This window comes from Schistocerca nitens, chromosome 9 (genome assembly GCF_023898315.1).
Source record: "Schistocerca nitens isolate TAMUIC-IGC-003100 chromosome 9, iqSchNite1.1, whole genome shotgun sequence".
Classification (NCBI taxonomy): domain Eukaryota; kingdom Metazoa; phylum Arthropoda; class Insecta; order Orthoptera; family Acrididae; genus Schistocerca; species Schistocerca nitens.
This window is the reverse complement of record NC_064622.1, coordinates 488,052,370-488,073,865: the sequence shown is the minus strand read 5'-3', so window position 1 is coordinate 488,073,865 and position 21,496 is coordinate 488,052,370. Positions and strand designations below refer to the sequence as shown.

General features: G+C 44.2%; 1 protein-coding gene and 1 non-coding gene across 2 annotated transcripts in view; both read right to left on the bottom strand.

The window, feature by feature from the left end:
• LOC126203526 (T-box transcription factor TBX18-like) overlaps window positions 1-21,496 on the bottom strand; it is a 457,263-nt gene that overhangs the window by 392,330 nt on the left and 43,437 nt on the right. The window lies entirely within an intron of this gene.
• Trnal-caa (transfer RNA leucine (anticodon CAA)) lies at window positions 4,999-5,073 on the bottom strand. The gene has a single exon. It is a non-coding gene; the product is annotated as a tRNA-Leu (tRNA).

Sequence of the window (21,496 nt, the reverse complement as noted above, 5' to 3'; positions counted from 1 at the left end):
TTGGGGACTAGGTGACTTGAGTTCACGGATGTAGTGCCAATTGCCTCCAGCGACCTTCCAAGGCATCATTGCTTCCATGTCACGACGCGTCGCCGCTGTTTTCTGTGCCAAAGGTGGACACAGCGGCTGTTAAGTAGGTGGTCATAATGTTCTGGTTGATCATTGTACAGTGAAGGGCAACAACACCTTTTGACGTTATAAATGCAACAACGTGGTGCCAGCATGCAACAAACATAAATCAATTCTAGTACAATTTCTAGAATGTAAATGATTAGCATTTCAACGCTACTGCTCAAAGCAGGAAGTAGTAACGGCATCTATATTACGTACAGTGGTCAGTCAAAATGTAATGCCTTCTATTTTCTCTCCTTAAGTGGAGGTTGTTAAGTGTAAAATTTGAATTTGGTGCTATTCTGCAATGCTTCTTATCCAGTCCTCTGCAGTAGTAACTTTCTGCACCAACAAATGTCAGTACTGCGCCCAGGAAAAATACGGGCCCCGCAACGAACTTGTGACGTCATACTAGTCGCCCTGTTCGCTGTACTACGCGAACGTTCCTACCATAGAATCGATGGGTTCAGGGAAGGAGCATACTCATCACCGTGCAAGACCGCAGTGGCCGCGAAGTACTGGCGCCTCGAAGGACACACACGCTTTTCAATCGGCAGTGTAGGATTGTACAGGTCACCATCTTTAGTAAGAAAACGGGCACGATGCTGTAAGACAGGTGGGCATCCACACGGAAAGCGCGAAGACGTCTGACAGTCGCCATGGCGACCATTATTGCGGCTTCCCTCGACGTGGCAGCAGAGAGAGAGAGAGAGAGAGGTGTCTCGACCGTGGGCGGGCTCAGCGAGCAGCCTGGACGCAGGGCTTGTACAGTATCACGAAGACGTGACCACTCACGGAGACTCCGAGGAGAGCAAACGTAGCTCGACTGCACTCGTCATCTTCATGCGAGTCCGACATCTGTCGTGATGAACTCATGTGCTACCACTCGTTACACAACACGGTCATCTGTGGTTCCCACAGATGGTTCTCTGGACGTTTCCAACTCGTTAACACCGTTGGGTCTCATCTCTCTTCGACGTCACCGTGACGCGATACCACACGTTTTCCATGTTGCCCTTATCTACCTCAATCCATAGGGCACATGACTGTAGCTCTGGCCACGGCATTCTGCAGAAGTTTCACTGGAAATACGTGGGCAAGCGTTTGCGCCCCACCACTGCCCCACTGCACGTGATCAGCGTTCCCACAGAGGTCGAGCAGCGTGGAATGACGTTCCCGTATCTACACTGAAGCGCCAGAGAAACTGGTACAGGGATGCGTATTCAAATATTGGGATATGTAAACAGGCAGATTACGTCGTTTCTCAGCAAGGTCTATATAAGACAGTTGTTAGATCGGTTATTGCTGCGACAATGGCAGGTTATCAAGACACACAACTGCATTCTCAGGCAACTGAAACCACAGTTGCCTGAGACTGCAGGCGTGTGAGCGAGTTGCGTTTGAGTGTGCTGTGTTGGCAGAAGAGCCAACACCGTGTTGCTAGAGGAGGCCGAAATGCACGCGTTTAATTACACGCAGACTGGCGTGAGGTCTGGAACAGTTAAGGGAATTTTTAGTAGCAAATAAAGTACGTAGTTGATGTAATACTTAACTTTAATCCATAACTGTAGAACATCGGTCTGACGGTACAGTAATAAGAAGCTCAATATAAATTGGTAATGGCGCCTTGCTAGGTCGTAGCAAATGACGTAGCTGAAGGCTATGCTAACTATCGTCTCGGCAATTGAGAGCGTATTTGTCAGTGTAGCATCGCTAGCAAAGTCGGCTGTACAACTGGGGCGAGTGCCAGGACGTCTCTCTAGACCTACCGTGTGGTGGCGCTCGGTCTGCAATCACTGACAGTGGCGACACACGGGTCCGACGTATACTAACGGACCGCGGCCGATTTAAAGGCTACCACCTAGCAAGTGTGGTGTCTGGCGGTGACATCACAGAGTGATTCTGTGTGTATATGTGTGCGTATCTGTGTCTGTTGTTGATGAAGGCTTTAAACGGCCGAAAGCTATATTGTGAGAGTCTTTTGTTGTGCCTATCTACGACTCAGCATCTCTCGTTCTCAGAATATTGTTACATTCCATCCCCGATTTTCCGTTGTTTTATTTTAATGAAAGTCTATTCTGGACTAGTACATGCATAAATTAACATAAATTAGCATCAAATGTTTTGTTATTTTTAATTTTTTTAAATAAAATTTTACAGGTGGTATCATATTTCATACCTGCTGACTCATCTGTTACATGAAAGGAAAAATCACATTATGTTCTTACTTTGCATTTTTAAGCTTCAGCTTCAAGTAATGTAGTTTTTTGGTTACCTATTATAAAACTTCAAGAAACAGTTGCGTTCCCTTGTGATGCTTAAAAATACCTTGGATTCTGTGCAACATCCTGTGAACCAACATCTGGATATGCACTTCCGCTGAGATTTTCTAATCTTCTCTGGCGAGTGTAAAGCGTTTGATGACCTAAACTGAAGTGGTGGCATTGCCTGGGGTACTCTCAGATGTTTGGTCTCTGCCTATCCGATATCCTCTTCTGAGCTGCTTCCATTTCGTTCGGCAGGCCTCTTGTAGCATACCATATTTTGAGCAATATCAAGATTAAATGCGTAATACTGCATTATATCCTTTCTTCCCCATTTATTTAGGATAGCATCCTGTCTGTATTCTAGCCATGTAGCAGCCATGCAAAGACCACAGAATGATATGTATTCTTAATGTCCACATTTGTTTTAATTCTGCCTCCCACTGCATACTTCCCTACAAGCCTCTTAAAATTTTAATGTCAAAGGCATGATATTTATGCGTAAGATATGGCTGACAAACGTTATTTTAGTAAAAGAGTCCGGGGTAACATAGATGATACCATGAGAAAACCGTTAGCAACAGTAATATCACTTTCAAGCGCTGGCTTTTGCGTCATGTTAGTCTGAAGACATATTAAAAAGAAGATACAAAAACATCAGCAGTAATCGACAAAGCTCCTTAATTTACCTTTGCTGATCCACATATCGTTGCAGTACAGAAGCCGCCACTACTGAACCGGGCTGCCACCTGCTGAGATTGTTGAGAATGTGAAACAACTGATATACGGCAAGCGCGTAACCTTTAGCATACGATACCAGCAGCCCAACTCGCTAGCGTCAATGCACGACGCAATAAAAAATAAAAACCTGCGGTATCACAAAGGACACAGGAGGATATAAACACAGGTCGTAGTTTTTAACGTTACTCTCAAAAATCACGAAGAGTTCTTGACCGGTTTACTTCAAATTTTTACACGATACACTGTTAAAAATTCAGACGGACATATGCTTTACATATTTAAAAAAACAATGTGCAGTTTTTCTGTTTAAACCGACTGCGAGATAGAAAATGCTGTACTGTGTTGTGAAAATCTGTAGGTTCGTTAACTTCGTCAGTTTTAGCTGCGATAGCAGAGCATTTAAAGCATTAGACAAATGGTTTCTCACAGTAGGAAGACATTATTTACGACTTATTGCCTCACGATTAGAAAACTGCTACAGAATCTGAATCGTCCGAAACGTTGCAATCCTACCTGCATACTGTATACTATCCTTATTGGTCCAGGAAGTGCACACGTCTCTCTCATACCCCGTATACTAATGATACCAACCAGTTTTCCCATTAATTTTAAGCGACCTCAACTCCGAATCGAAGTTCCGTTTGCAATAACGGTCGAGGGTCGAAGAGGAGATCGACAGAGGGTATATATGGACGGGGGGGGGGGGGGGAGGAAACAGTGAGATAGAGGGGGGGAGGAGGACAGAGAGAGGAGGGACGAGGGAGAGATGGATACAGAGAGGGGGAATTAGATGGACAGAGGGACTGGGCAGAAGCAGTATTCCAAGTCATATACATATTTAGCAATTGTGAAACACTATTGGGTTCGCTAGTGCAGTATACGCAAGATAAGTAAAATTTCGTTCTTTTTTATCATGCATGGTACCGCAAATATTATGGCCAACAGTGCATATTTAATGTCCGTCAACCGTCTGTAAGATAGATTTTTTTAAGAAACCTTTCTGTATTTCAGACCAAAAGTCCCACCATCATTTTAACTGGTGTGCTAAACCATGAGCTGGCGAGGTAGTCGTATCTAAGGGAGGTCACGCTGCAAATCAGTGGCAGGGTGAATGCCCCAGATATCGCTCCTGTCATTAACATTGACCATGTTTCTCATGGTGACGATGCGCACGGCGCATCTGATTTCAAGCGCTCCGCTTCAAACTTTGCAATGCCACTACTCACAGTGCTAGATGTTTACCAGCAATAGACGAGACATTGATGGTGACGGATGTTTTATGACCTTGTTCGTTATTATTTGACGCTGACTCCAACTACGCAATCTTCTGTTTATCACCACCGTTTGAAAGGACCTTAAGTGAGGATACCAATATTATAATATCTTGAACAAACAGAAAAAACCACCTCCTGAACTGCCACTCTTCGGTCGGTTATACCAGCTGTGAAGTACGCTTTGTATAGCCCCCGGTTTCGCCTGTGGGTCATGTTAGGAACATTCATACTGTATATCATTTGCCTACGTATCCTTAAAGTTTGGACAAAACTGATACCAAGCGAGGTGGTGCAGTGGTTAGCACACTGGACTCGCATTCGGGAGGTGATTTTCCTAAATCGCTTCAGGCCAATGCTGGGATAGTTCATTTGCAAGGGTGTGGCCGACTTCTTTCCCCATCCGTCCCTAAGCCGATGGGCCGATGACCCCGTTGTTCGGATCGTTCCCCAAAACCAACCAACAAAACTCATGCGTAAAATGAAAGGAGTATAGGACCAGATGCCGAACCCTGGGGAGCGCCTCATGCTACCTGTATGCAGCCGGAGATGACGCATTGCTGCCGAGACGTCAGGTATGACCGAAACCATTTCACTACAGATTAAAACTGTGTGTCGGACCGAGACTCGAACTCGGGACCTTTGCCTTTTGCGGGCAAGTGCTCTACCAACTGAGCTATCCAAGCACGACTCACGCGCCATCCTCACAGCTTTACTTCTGCCAGTGAGGACGGGGCGTCAGTCGTGCTTGGGTAGCTCAGTTAGTAGAGCACTTGCCCGCGAAAGGTAAAGGTCCCGAGTTCGAGTCTCGGTCCGGCACACAGTTTTAATCTGCCAGGAAGTTTCATATCAGCGACAATCCGCTGATCTCATTGTGCATTTCACTACACTTCCTCTCTCCGCTAGAAAACTGTGCAATCAGAGGTGAAGTAAAAATACTAGCGAAACCGTGGCAGGCTGCAGACTGTTTAGTTTGGCGCGTCGTAAATGTTCGAACAAAATGAGCAGAATTAAATGAAGCATGTTAGCATAATGCAGACTGGAGTTGCTGCAAAGTGAAATATGGTACGAGGCACAAGGGATGCGCAGACTCGAGGTTAAAGCAGATAAGGCGATGGTGCTGTAAACACGTCAGAGCCGTTCTTACGGCCGCTCCTGGGTGCGCCCCACATCGCGCTGGAGGCTGCGGTAGACAGCAGGGCAGCCACACACGCACCGACACCGTGTACAGTGGGCGGGAACCGTATTAAGTTGAAGAAGGTTTTGCTACCGATACTGAGGCACAAGAAGCAAAATTAAGATTCCAGATTCTGCTATCAATCAGGTAAGTTATGGAGGGAAATTTCTTTAGTGTCCAACGCAACATTAAGCAAATTATTACGTAGGTTAACGAGAGAATCTAAGTGCAGTCCTAAACAGCCTGGCTATCTAGTTTTTATTCTACCGACTGTTTATCCTTTCACGCTAAAAGTACTGGCATTTAGACAAAAACCTCTGTAGACGAATAAGCACTTCATTTCCGAAGCTAGTTGTCTGTCACACATTGCGCTGCACTTCGTTTTTCTGTCGTATTAAAACATCTCCACTGTAGTAAACTTCCTCTCAGGCTGGGCTCTTTGTGTTGCCACGTTCATGTACCGTCATATTGGCTCTTACAGGCAAGTAAAGAGGGCATATTGCGGGTCCCCTGTTAGATAGCGCGTTCAGAATAACACCAAAAAAGCTTTGCGGGTTGAGCCGTGTCACGGCTCAGCTCATTTGATTTACCCGCGAGATTATTTCACTTGTTTTCGCCGCAGCGATAGGGGGCGTGATCGCTGTGCGCTGTTGGCGCTGGTGCGCGAGGCAACAGTTTTGGGAGGACGGCTCGGTCGGGATATGGCGACAGGAAGGAAGCGGCGGGGAGCCAACTGGTGCCTGCCGATTAAGGACTGCGATGAGTGTGGCTGTTTGCGAGCATGTGGGGAGGACGGAATGCTCGCTTGCTTAGCGTGGTTCTCCATGACCAGCTGTTGTTTCTTGGGCCTAGCACTCGAGTGTAACAGGAAACTGCATTGGTGTGGTTCTCGTCACCTGGCTAAGGCCGAAATTTTCATATATTTTTATTATATTTAATGATCATTACTTTATTATGTGGTTGGTACTTGTAGCCAACATTTTGTGATTTGAAATACTTCAGAGAATATCATCATGTGCCAGGTGTCTACTCTGAATAATTCTTAACTTCTCTCATAGTGTATGGCACGGTATCCACTATCATCGATCGTTTTATGAAAGTTCTGTCCAAATTATTATTACATTAGACTTTGTTAAAATTGATGCATTTAAAATGCAAATTTCTTAATTCTACTAATATTGCTTGGGATAAACCCATCTATTTCTTGATATTGCCATATTTGTGTATTAAGTTGTGTTTCTTCTCGAGACTGACTGAATTGACTTTGGAACACGTGGGGGGAGTATTTAAATTAAATTTGCTAGATAACACAACCGTCGTGAAACTGAAAACTTCACAGAGTTTACTCATGTCACCAGTCGTTAATGTTATTTCTGTCTTGTACCTTACTTAACTGATATAAAAAAAAAATAGAAATTTTGTGTATTTGTCACGAAAGGTGACCTCATGTCACATGAGAGAAAAATAAGTGACTTTTGTGAAGGTTTACGTAAGCTTAAGTGAAATCAGTAGGTAAAAAAAAAAAAAAAAAAAAAAAAACATGATTATCATTGCCACATTTTCTTAAGCAGGCAGTAGGGAATTTGTTGCACTCTTCCCAAATTGGATTTATTTAAGGTTTGATTTACATGTAGTACAAATTACAAGTTCAATATTTTTCTGGTGTAATTGTTAATATTTGTACATGTTGCACTATTGTACGATATAATATAATCTTTACTAACAGTACCTTTATGTAATGTTTCAGAGTGGGGCTACATCTTCTTCTAGAGAATGTTTAAAAAAATTTATTGCTAAAATTTCCTTTTAAACTGTTAATTGTATTAACTTGGATGTATAAGCAATTACTGATAAATAATAAATTTGTGTCAACAAGGCTTGTACCAAATAAATGTGCCTAGACCTTCCCCATCCTGGCTCTGCTGCCGTCTGTACATCACACGGCTGTTAAGAGTTGCTGTACCTAGCTTCAAGATACCGTACAGAATTCATGGGAAAACTTCGTCTATTACATATAACACTCGAACAAAACGTAAGCTCTCTGTTAGAGACAGAAGGGCATGAAGGGTTCTGTTGGGGCCATCAGAAATACCCCTGACAGCGAAGTTTCTTGCGACGTCACTCTTGTATGAAACATTCTCGGTGTCTTTTCCGCGTCAGGTCTGGGGAAAACCTCGAGCTTCCGCCGAAATCCTCTATTATCTTCGTCAGGAGTAACTGACAATCACATGGACCTGACAAGGAAGGAGGAGGATTCTTCTAAAGCTCGATGTTTTACTCATATTAGGCGAGAGAAAGAAACCAAGAGTGTTTTATACAAGATATGTTGTAAACGTGAGTACAGACCACAATACGCTTCTAGTGTAAACTGTTTCAACCAAGTAAGAAAGTAAGGAAGATTAAATGCTAGCATCCCGTCGATAACGTTATCACTACAGGCTGAGCGCTGAAGAAACAAGTCCGCCAAGTCCTTTTGCTGCGCCTCCGTGGAGGTACGACGCTCAGCCTACATATAAGAGCCCCAAGCTTCCTACGGTTCAGGCGCAATGTACTCGTACGTAAGGTTAGAGTGCAGAGGGGGCGCATTGTGTTACACATCTGCCTGATCCCAAGTGGACATACATTCCACCAAACGTGGATATAATCTGGCACATGGCTCCGCGCAACAGGTTGACAGTTGCCAGACAATCGTCAGACGATGTCAGCATAGCATCTATCCACGTGTCCGGGACTCATCTACAGTCTCCGCAAACGAAAACCTAACTAGACATTCTACAAGTAATGTTGGTCATTGTTCACGGGATTTAGGACTACGCCAAAGCTTAAAGACAGATCAGTCTAAGTGAACACTGCACTCTATTGCCATGCACCATCTTCTTACTCCATTTTAGTACTGCAAAAGTTCTGTTGATAAATTATTGTACATTGTTGCTAATCCGAGTTGCCTAACCATCTTCGATCCAGTGATGATGCTGCAAAATTGCTTCGTGTAAGCAAGTAGCCTCATAAGAGCAGCTACTTTAGTGGTAGGTGGCTCTCTTCCTGCCATAATTATATCTTTGATGCCCAGTGCATTTGATGAATACAACATGTTTTGAAAGAAACCATCCCGGCATTTGCCTTCTGCAGTTCAGGGAAAGCACGAAAACCTAAATCTGGACGGTTAGGGGGAACAGACACTCTCTACATTGCGAGGCCAGTGTTTTAGCAGTGCACCACCTCAGCGCACTGCGTAAGTCTGGGGCTACACAAATAAAATGCACGCTAAGAATAATGAAAAAAAAAAAAAAAGAATTGTCCGGTTGCGACTAAAACTTGTAGATGCGATGTTGTACACATACAATCGAACATACGATTACAATTTCAGATAAATTGGGTGGTTTATTCAAGAGAAAAAGCTACACAAATTGAGCAAGTGAATAAAGCGTTGATACACATCTGGCCATTATGCGAGCAGTATTCGGATTGGCGCTGATTGATACAACTCCTTCTGAGGAATGTTGTACAAAGCTATGTCTAATTGGTGAGTTAGGTCGTCAAAATCCCGAGTTGGTTGGAGGGCAGACCTTCCTGGCCCAGGCAGGGTTTGGCAGGCACGAAGACAAGCAGTAGAAACTCTGGCTGTTGGCAGGCGGGCTTTATCTTGCTGAAATATAAGTCCAGGGTGGCTTGCCATGAAGGGCAACTAAACGGGGCGCAGAATATCGTCGACGTACCACTGCGTTGTAAGTGTACCGCGAGTGACAACCAAAGGGATCCTGCTATGAAATGACGTGCCATTCCAGACCATCACTCTTGGTTGTTGGGCCGAATGGCGGGCGACAGACACGTCTTCGCTGGTCATCAGAACTCAGTTCGAAGCGGGGCCCATCATTGAAGACAATTTTACTCCAGTCAATGAGATTCGAGGTCAAATGTGCCCGACACCTCTACAAGTGGTCTCGCTGGTGTACAGCGGTCAATGGTAGTCGGCGCAGGGGGCGCCGTGAGCTCAGCCCCCTTTCTGTGAGCCGCATGTTAGTGCCCCTTGTAGTCACTGAGGCACCAGTTGTACGCTGGATCGATCAAATGATGATCTGGGGCTCTGGGTGCCTCTCTGTCGATTGCTGGGTCCTCTCGTTCTGTCGTCTGTCTAGGTAGCCCACTTCCTGCTAGAGACTGTGTTTCGTCCTTTCCTGACATCGAATACTGGCATCGCTCCTATTCAAATGTCGAGCGATTTGCCTATTACTCCCAAGTCATTGAGTCCATCTACACATTTTCTCTCAAATGCTGTCATCTGCGTACAGGGTGGTCCATTGATCGTGATCGGGCCAAATATCTCACGAAATAAGCATCAAACGAAAAAACTACAAAGAACGAGACTCGTCTAGCATGAAGGGGGAAACCAGATGGCGCTACGGTTGGCCCGCTAGATGGCGCTGCCATAGATCAAACGAATATCAACTGCATTTTTAAAAATAGGAACCCCCATTCTTAATTACATATTCGTGTAGTACGTAAAGTAATACGAATGTTTTAGTTGGACCACTTTTTTCGCTTTGTGGTAGATGGCGCTGTAATAGTCACAAACGTATAAGTACATGCTATCATGTAACATGCGGACGGTATTTGCTTCCTGAAACATTACTCGTGTTAAAACGGACCGTTTACCAATTGCGGGAAAGGTCGATATCATATTCATGTATGGCTATTGTGAGCAAAATGCCAAACGCGCGTGTGCTATGTATGCTGCTCGGTATCCTGGACGACATCATCCAAGTGTCCGGACCGTTCGCCGGATAGTTACGTTATTTAAGGAAAATGGAAGTGTTTCAGCCACATGTGAAACGTCAAGCACGACCTGCAACAAATGGTCATGCCCAAGTAGGTGTTTTACCTGCTGTCGAGAAAAATCCGCACATCAGTAGCAGACAAATTGCGCGAGAATCGGGAATCTCAAAAGCGGGGTGATGAGAATGATACATCAACATCGATTGCCCCTGAGCACAAGAGAAATTACGGGGCGGTTACAGATTTTTTGCACGCGTTCTATTTAGCGACGAAGCGTCATTCGCCAACAACGGTAACGTAAACAGGCTTAATATGCACTACTGGGCAACGGAAAATCCACGATGGCTGCGACAAGTGGAACATCAGCGACCTTGGCGGGTTAATGCATGGTGCGTGAAGCAGTCGCCCTCCATTTTCTGGCGGTGGCGCCGTTGTCGCAATTGAAGGTTTCGGTGTCTCCCTCTAGCGGGAAAGGGGAAAAATGGGCTGTTTGCGTGGGTTTAAGAAGTGGCTCTATGGGTTCTCGCGGAGAGTTGGCAGTCGGTGCATCAAGAAGCGATTTCTCTGCCGTTCCTAGAGGGACAGCACGCAGACCGCGGCATCAGCGTAAGCGACGCCAGCAGCGGCTCCGTGCTATGGGGCGTTAACTGCTCGTCGCGAAAGGAATCTTCCTGAGCGTGGGTCTGCGAGGGACCTAATCTGCAGTTCGGCCGTATGCTGTCGACCGGCGAGGAGGTTCTGAAAATCGGCGCGCCTTCCTGCTCGGCAGAGCATTTGGAGGTGCTGCGCTGGTTCAGTACTGAGAGTCGTTACGCACCAGAAGTTATTGATTGTTAACAGATTTTATGAAGTTTAATTGAATTCAATTTACTTATTCTTGTTAATTATACCAGCCGTATTTTTAGGGGGTTTCCCCCCATTCGTTCTCATCTGCCCACCCGCGGGAATGTGGTAATATTAGAAAGGGTGATCCGTTTGTCCCCTTTTGGGACGAAAGGGGGGGGGGGGGGAGTCAGAGTAAATCTGTGGTTCGGATTGCTTCTTTCCCCTGCCATCTTATCTACGGATTTATTCGACTGTTAGCCTCTGCCATGTCTGTGCAAGGCTAAGGCACCCATGACTGTACTGTTTAAGATGCAAGGCACTAAGACCTCATCCATTCTCTCGCCTGCCATAGCTAGTATTACTAGACTCACGTGTAAAAGGTTAAGAAAGAAGAAAAATTCCTTTTGCCTCGGGGTAAGAACTAGTCAATTGCATAACGAATTCCTCCTCATCTGGAAGCTGTAACTTACGTAAATTTGTGTTAATGTATATTTGGCTATAATCAAGCAAGGTTGTTAATGTACGCCGTAGTGGATTTTTCATATTGTTTCTAGTCAGCAAAAACTGTTGTGCGTTTTTTTCCAATTCAATACCTTTTAAGCCTTTTACTCAACGTGCTTATGTGTTTTATACAGGTAGTTGGTTATTAGTGTATTAACTTGCCATGCAAAAGTTCGCCATGACATTACGGGTAGAATTTGTTGTCTTGAAAGGAGAATGTTGTAAAAGTTTGCAAGTCCTACCTGGTGAGCGTGTGTGTTTGCCGTAACTTAACTGTTAGAAATTTGTAAAATTTGTTTTTTTATATGTTTTGAAAATGTTAACGTTATTAACTGTGATTCTCCCCCCTCCGTGTGCTTAACTCATGCATTTTGGTTTTTCTATTTTGAGAACTTTTGTAAACAGGATTGTCTTTATATGTTGCAGACAAGTTAGATTCTGCGCCATTTAATGAATGGAGTGAAATTGACCTGTAATTTAGCTGAGTTTGAAATATTATACAGCGTCGCGTTGTATATGTTAAATTGCTTGCCTGTACTTGCCTTTTACTGGCGTGAAATTTTTTATAATAATTTTTTAATTGAAAAGTCCTTTCCTATCGTAAATTGTGACCTATTTGTTAAATAATTGTTGGTTTTTTTTAAATATCGTCAAGTCTTGCACCAAATTTGAATAAAAAGTATTACTCAAAATTGTGTGTAATTTCACCAGTTATTCCTTGGCACCTAGTTCCACTCTACATTTTGTGTATTGATTGAGATTAATAACCTTTGGTGAACCAGTAGTAATTTTACGGTGCAAAGAGGATATTTCAGTACGTCTCAGACAAAAGTTAACGCTTTATAAGATATGCAACGTAAAGTTGCAGCCTTTGCAAAAATTCAGATGACCAGTTAGTAGATCGTCGTTTCATAACCACTTTTTGTTGACAGTCACAAAATGAGACTCCAATCACTTTTTTAACATGTTTCAGTTTCATGTAATTCAGCCCTACATCGAGAGAGGTGATCCTGTAAATCTGCGTTCTTTTGCCTAACCTCTTGTATTTCTATTTGCATTACTTGTAATTGCTGGCGTAAGCACGCATTGTCGCATTTAAAACAGTGTTTGCTTTCACGGTTTTCTCCATTAATAATTTCTTCATTAGTTGGTAATATATTTGCCTGTAAAATATTTTCTTTACGATAGCTTCGTTTTCGTCCTTTATATTTCTCACATTATTAGGCTCGTTACAACGCCCTAAATCAGCAGCCGGCCGGGGTGGCCGAGCGGCTCTAGGCGCTACAGTCTGGAACCGCGCAACCGCTACGGTCGCAGGTTCGAATCCTCCTCGAGGATGGATGTGTGTGATGTCCTTAGGTTAGTTAGGTTTAAGTTGATTTAAGTTCTAGGGGACTGATGACCTCAGAAGTTAAGTCCCATAGTGCTCGGAGCCATTTGAACCTAAATCAGCACAGGAGGATGGTAAATTAGGGGTTGGAACAAAATCAGTCTTCAAATAGCGTTCCGAAGGAATCTTTAACAGTTCATTTTTCAAATCCGTTTCATAATCCGAATCAGTGAAATGTATTGAGCAAACATGATAATTTTCAACTGAAAACGAATCTGCAGGCTTACAAGCATTTATCGATTTTCGTTTCGACCCATTATTTTTAGGAAATACGTGAAGTTTAATTCATAATATACTTAGTTGTCTGCTGTCGTTAGTACAACTGGCGATCGCGCGACAAACCATTGATTTTCACTTAAAAACTTACTTTAAAAAATCCGTCGATATACTGATAATTACGGCGTAAGTCTGAACTCAATCGCCAGTTACTAATAAAAATTCTCACTGCCGTAAACAACCTTGTTTTCGCTCATAAACGCAATTACAACAAAATACGTACGTTATGGGAACTGCGGGCTACTGGCCGCTGGTTGTGTTCACTCTGACGTCAGCGGCGCACTTTCTCCTAGGGTGGTCCACTTGTCTAAGGGGGAAACCAGATGGAGCTATGGTTGGCCCGCTAGATGGCGCTGCCATAGGTCAAATGGATATCAACTGCGTTTTTTTTTAAATAGGAACCCCCATTTCTTATTACATATTCGTGTAGTACGTAAAGAAATATGAATGTTTTAGTTGGACCACTTTTTTCGCTTTGTGATAGCTGGCGCTGTAATAGCCACAAACGTATAAGTACGTGGTACCACGTAACATTCTGCTAGTGCGGACGGTATTTGCTTCGTGATACATTACCCGTGTTAAAATGGACCGTTTACCAATTGCGGAAAAGGACGATATCGTGTTGATGTATGGCTATTATGATCGAAATGCCCAACGGGCATGTGCTATGTATGCTGCTCGGTATCCTGGACGAGACCATCCAAGTGTCCGGATCGTTCGCCGGATATTACGTTATTTAAGGAAACAGGCAGTGTTCAGCCACATGTGAAACGTCACCCACGACCTGCAACAAATGATGATACCCAAGTAGGTGTTTTATCTGCTGTCGCGGCTAATCCGCACATCAGTAGCAGACAAATTGCGCGACAATCGGGAATCTCAAAAACGTCGGTATTGAGAGTGCTACATCAACATCGATTGCACCCGTACCATATTTCTATGCACCAGGAATTGCACGGCGACGACTTTGAAAGCCGTGCACAGTTCTGCCACTGGGAACAAGAGAAATTACGGGACGATGACAGATTTTTTGCACACGTTCTATTTAGCGACGAAGCGTTATTCACCAACAGCGGTAACGTAAACCAGCATAATATGCACTACTGGTCAACGGAAAATCCACGATGGCTGCGGCAAGAGGAACATCAGCGACCTTGGCGGATTAATGTATGGCGCGGCATTATGGGAGGGAGGATAATTGGCCCCCATTTTATCGATGGCAATCTAAATGGTGCAATGTATAGAGATTTCCTACGTAATGGTCTACCGATGTTACTACAAGATGTTTCACTGCATGACAGAACGGCAATGTACTTCCAGCATGGTGGATGTCCGGCACATAACCCGCGTGCGGTTGAAGCGGTATTGAATAGCATATTTCATGGCAGGTGGAGTGGTCGTCGAAGAACCATACCATGGCCCGCACGTTCACCGGATTTCTTTCTGTGGGGAAAGTTGAAGGATATTTGCGATCATGATCCACCGACAACGCGTGACAACGTGCGTCAGCGCATTGTCAATGCATGTGCGAACATTACGGAAGGGCAACTACTCGCTGTTGAGACGAATGTCGTTACACGTATTGCCAAATGCATTGAGGTTGAGGGACATTAGTTTGAGCATTTAGTGCATTAATGTGGTATTTACAGGTAATAACGCTGTAATAATATGCGTTCTCAGAAATGATAAGTTCACTAAGGTACATGTATCACGTTGGAACAAGCGAAATAAAATGTTCAAACTTACGTACGTTCTGTATTTTAGTTTAAAAAACCTACCTGTTACCAACTGTTGGTCTAAAATTGTGAGCCATATGTTTGTGACTATTACAGCGCCATCTGTCACAAAGAGAAAAAAAGTGATCCAACTAAAACATTCATATTTCTTTACGTACTACACGAATATATAGTAAAAAATGGGGGTTCCTATTTATAAAAAACGCAGTTGATATTCGTTTGACCTATGGCAGCGCCATGTAGCGGACCTACCATAGCGCCATCTGGTTTCCGCCTTCAAGCTAGATAAGTTTCGTTGTAGTTTTTTCGTCTGACGCTTATTTCGTGAGATATTTGGCCCGGTCACGATCGAGGGACCACCCTGTATATTCATGTGGGTATACTTACTGGTACAATACTGGTAGAATAATCTGGGCTTCTTCAAACTGAGTGGCTGATTTGGGTTGCAAGTACTGTGATCCTTTCTATATGTCATATAAATCACTCCGTTTCCGCATTACGTCATGACTACACTGTTTTCCTCGTCCTCCAAACTCGCACGGCTAAACTCAAAACATACTGGATTAGCAAAACAGTATTTATGTGAAATAGTTACATCTGTAACGACGATAAGTAACGAAAGTAACGAGTAAAGAATACTTCGTAACGTGTACGTGCCTCGTCAGCACCAAATACACACGGTTCAAACTCGGTCGGCGTTCGCACAGTCCTAACCGCTACTGTACGATGCCGACTAAAGGCCGTCGGGTTGCAGTCAGAACGGGGTCGCGAACACAGGACCGGGTCGTGGGTACTGCTAGCCGCGTAGATGGCTGTCTGCGAGGCAGGGCGACGCCACGCCGCACCCTGCACCGTATTTACTGCCTCGGCGTACCGCAAATGCACACAGAAACGTACCACCGCCGTGTCGGCTCGCCGCCTTAAGCAAACGCGCAGTGGCAGACGCATGCAAGCTGTTGCCATTAAACTGCTACTACCTGTCGTGTTCGCTGACTCCGCCTTATTAAAACATTTGACGCGGCGCACCGTATTCGTAGATCGCACAGTCTGTTCTCTCACTCCACACTCCCACCGAAGCTGCCGCAACCCTGCACTTCACGTAGTCGTGGTCGTGTCTAAGGCGGACATTCTTCTTCGAGGCGTGCTGCATAGCTGTCAGACAGCCGACGGTATTCTATTACATCTTACGCAGTCCAATCACATTGATGTGACCGCCGGTCACAAGTCTGAATAAACTACCTTCTGAGAGTGGACCGCTGCGCGACGAGCAGGAAGAGAGTCAGAGGTCCTGGAAGACACTGACTTGGACGTGAAATCCAGAAGACTCCAGCGTCGTGTCCAGCTGCGCTAGGTTTCTCGGTTGAGAACCTATTCGAGGTGGTCCAAAATGGTTCAAATGGCTCTGAGCACTATGGGACTTAACTGATGAGGTCATCAGTCCCCTAGAACTCAGAACTACTTAAACCTAACTAAGCTAAGGACATCACACACATATCCATGCCCGAGGCAGGATTCGAACCTGCGACCATAGCGGTCGTGCGGGTCCAGACTGTAGCGCCTAGAACCGCTCGGCCACCCCGGCGGGCCCATTCGTGGTGGTCCCACAGATTCTCGATTATTTATTTTTTTTCTGCGTGGGCCCCACAGTCTCAACAAATTCTTCAAGTCGACGTTTCTCAACCATACTGTCTATATTTTTTTTTATTTTTCACGCTACCCGTTTCTGGCCTTGCACAATGCCCAGCACCTCTGCACCATCATCAGTGGGTTTTTTGTTTACTGAAAAACTGTAATAATGGTTCAAATGGCTCTGAGCATTATGAGACTTAACATCTGAGGTCATCAGTCCCCTAGAACTTAGAACTACTTAAACCTAACTACCATAAGGACATCACACACATCCATGCCCGAGGCAGGATTCGAACCTGCGACCGTCGCAGCAGCGCGGTTCCGGACTGAAGCGCCTACAACCGCTCGGCCACCGCGGCCGGCGATAAACTGTAAAAAGTGGAAATATTTTAGATTATAATTGATTTAAGAACGTGGGGCCTAAAGAAAGTTTTCATTCGTTTTGCTTCTTACCGTAATTTTACCTTATGTGGTTTAGCAAGACTGACTCCATTGTGCTCTGCACTGATAGTTTGCCATCTGCAAAACAAACGAAGTAAATGTAAATTTCATCGGCGGTTTAACACATCCCTTGATTTTTAAAACGTGATCTGTTAAATCGCCGATGAAATTTACATTAACCTGGTTTGCTTTGCAGATGACTAAAGAGTTGGTCCTGCAAAACCATATAATGTAAAATCAGGTAAGGCGCAAAACGAACGAAAACTTTCTTTAGGCCTCACTTTTTTAAATCAATTATAACCTAAAATGTTTTCGCTTTTTACAGTTTTCCAATAAACAAAAAAACCAATGATGATAGCACAGAGGTGCTGAAACATGTCTGGGTATAAAGAAAAAGCAGTGTGTTTGCAAAACCCATATCCTATAATATAACTGCAAATGCGTAAAGAAAAGACGAGAGCTGCAGATCCAAAGGATGAATATGTTTCTAGTAAAATATGTGGCTATGCCGTCGTCATTAATTTAAAAATCGCGTATCATGCGTAATTGTGCAAAACACAGTCGTCAGACGCCCTCAACTTGCAGTTAGCCCTACATAACACACTGTATACACTCACTCAACGACATGTCACATGTGCAGTTTCCGTGGGAAATTTTGAACAATTCCCATTCAAAATTCATAGAAGCTTGCATAGTTTAATTTTCAGAGATATACTTCAAGTGAGCTTAATTTTTAGGATAAATAATAATTGTAGATTGTTTACAATATAGTTTCCTTTTCCAAACAGCTTTTTTTTAACGCTTAGAGGAAATATTAGAAAAAAACGGTAGTTGGAGTTTATATCTCTTTCATATTCAGCTTGTTGGAGACAGAGCACCAAGTTAGTTGGAAAAATATGAGGGAGACCGTGTTGAGACAACAATTGTGACATTTGCCTCAAAAGGCTGAGAGAAACCCTGCAAAAACTAAATGATAGCAAACATAACGCAAACTTGATCTCCTAACAAACGATCCATCTCTATCGGGAGGCACCTTTATATGCTAAATGTTCTTTGCTGCAGAAGTAACTATCATTCAGTAGGAAGTGTGTGTAATAGGACTCACAGAGGATGACATACTCCTGTGTCTCTTTAACTTTTGCATATGATGCTATTTGTTCATTAACTCATTCCACATTTGTGAATATTATTAATTTTTGTGAAAGGGTACATTCATGTCGTCACATCGTCAACTATTCGAGATGTGTGATTATTAATCGTAAAATATATTAACGTTAGTGCTTTATAAAAGATACCTGCTATCTGCAGTGTTCCTAAATCAGAGAGAACAAATCTGTATGAGACATGTACATAGTACTTTGCTGTCAGGCAGGTCACGTCCAAATATATGCCATTCCTTTCATTATTCACAGTTTTCGTACATTTTGGTATTGGGTACTAGCATCAGAAGTAATATCGCTAACTGAAGGCACAACGCTTCTGTAAGCTTTTGCAATCAATATCCATCTCGCAATTTCAGTTGCAAGGAGAACAGCGGCGAACGGCAAAATAATTTCGAGATTTAGCGACATTTTCCTGTGCGCACACAGTATCCACTGCAAGGGCTGCGTTTCGTCATTCTAATACTCAGTTAATACTGCTCTGTGCTGTAGGGCAGGATTTTTCTCAACTCGTATAAGGTATTGCAGTGGTTTTACATGAAGCGCTCACAATAGTTTTAATAACTTCTTCCGACAAGGTGATGGCTCATTGGGAAAATACGCTGACGGAAAAGAAATCGCAACAGCAAAAATTAATTAATGTAGAGTAATGAAATTTCTAGAATACATCTGTCTAGGTAAAATATTTAAATGATTAACACTACAGGATCACAACGTAAGCGCCAGATAAGCCATAGCAAATGTGAAATGCTGAGACATTAATAACCTGTGTAATCGCCAGAATATTGAAGCCAAGCATGCAGATGGTCATGCATTGTGTCGTAGAGGCGCCGGGTGTCAGTTTATGGGATGCAGTTCCATGCCTGTCACACTTGGTCGGTCAATACAGGAACGGTTAATGATGTTTGTGGATGACGCTGGAGCTGTCGTCCGAATATTTCTCACATGTGCTCGATTAGAGACAGATTGAGTGAGCGAGCAGGCCAAGGCAACGTGTTAACACACTGCAGAACATGTCGAGTTTCAGCACTGATATGTGAGCAAGCGTTGTCCTGTTGGAAATCACACCCCTTGAATGCTGTTCATGAATGGCAGTGCAACAGGTCGAGTCACCAGACTGGCGTACAGTTTTGCAGTCAGAGTGCTGTCACACGAATTCGCACCCAGGACGATAACTCCAAGCGTAAGTCCAGTGTGTCTAACACGCAGAGAGGTTGGCTCGAGGCGCTCAACTGTTTAGTTTCTAACGCACACACAGCCATCACTGGCACCAAGACAAAACCAACTTCCATCAGAAAACACAACAGACCTTCACTTCGCCCTCCAGTGAGTTCTCGCTTGACACCACTGAAGTAGCAAATGGCGGTGGTTCAGGGTCAGTTGAATGCACGCTACAGGGCGTCTGGCTCTGAGCTGCCCTTGAAGTAACCGATTTGTAACAGTTAGTTGTGTCACTGTGCTGCCAACTGCTGCTCAGATCTCTGCTGCAGTACGATGCGGCAGTGCCATAGGCCGAACACGGTGATCTTCCCTCTCCATAGTGCCAACGTGGCCATCCGGAGCCCTGGTCTTCTTACGACTGGACATTCTCGTCACCACAGCTGCCAGCAGCCATGTACAGTGGCTACATTACTGCCAACTATTCCTGCAGTATCGCAGAAGGAACACACAGCTTCTCGTCGCCCTGTTACACGACCCCGTTCAAACTCGTGAGGTGTAGATAATGGCGTCTTTATCGTCTTAAAGGTATCCTTAACTAACATCAACTCACCACGTCCATTCTCAATGGTAATTGACGCTTACGAGCGTTTAAAGCAAATCTGATTTGCATCCTCCTAGTGGCGCTACAGGCGCCACTATTGTGCCACTGGCGCGAATATTGAATTGACATTATCTTTCAGATTTGTGAATATTGTTAATTTTTGTGAAAGGGTACATTCACGTTGCCATATCGTCAACTGTAGCAGATGTGTGTTTATCAATCGTAAAATATATTAATGTTACTGCTTTATAAAAGATACCCTGATATCTCCTGTGTTCCTAAATCGGAGAGAACAAATTTGTATGAGACATGTACATGTTACACTACTGGCCATTAAAATAGCTACACCACGAAGATGACGTGCTACAGATGCAAAATTTAACCGACAGGAAGAAGATGCTGGGATATGCAAATGATGAGCTTTTCAGAGCATTCACACAAGGTTGGCGCCGGTGGCGACACCTACAACGTGCTGACATGAGGAAAGATTCCAACCAATTTCTCATAAACAAACAGCAGCTGACCGGCGTTGCCAGGTGAAACGTTGTTGTGATGTATCGCGAAAGGAGGAGAAATCCGTACCATCACGTTTCCGACTTTGAAAAAGGTCGGATTGTAGCCTATCGCGATTGCGGTTTATCGTATCGCGATGGTGTACTCGACGACGAACCTGGGTGCACGAATGGCAAAACGTCATTTTTTCGGATGAATCCAGGTTCTGTTTACAGCATCATGATGGTCGCATCCGCGTTTGGCGACACCGCGGTAAACGCACATTGGAACATGCTGGCGTATCACCCGGCGTGATGGTATGGGGTGCCATTGGTTAAACGTCTCGGTCACCTCTTGTTCGCATTGACGGCACTTTGCACAGTGGATGTTACATTTCCTACAGTCATGAAGTGTGCGGCTGGTCCCGGTTCGAGTCCTCCCTCGGGCATGGGTGTGTGTTTGTCCTTAGGATAATTTAGGTTAAGTAGTATGTAAGCTTAGGGACTGATGACCTTAGCAGTTAAGTCCCATAAGATTTCACACACATTTGAATTTTCGTTACGTCTGAGATGTATTACGACCCGTGGCTCTACCCTTCATTCGATCCCTGCGAAACCCTACATTTCAGCAGGATAATACAAGACCGCATGTTGCCGGTCCTGTACGGGCCTTTCTGGATAAATAAAATATTCGACTGCTGTCCTGGCCAGCACATTCTCCAGATCTCTCACCAATTGAAAACGTCTGGTGAATGGTGGCCGAGCAACTGGCTCGTCACAATACGCTAGTCACTACTCTTGATGAACTGTGGTATCGTGTTGAAGCTGCATGGGCAGCTGTACCTGTACACCCCATCCAAACTCTGTTTGACTCAATGCCCAGTCGTATCAAGGCCGTTATTACGGCCATAGGTGGTTGTCCTGGGTACTGATTTCTCAGGATCTATG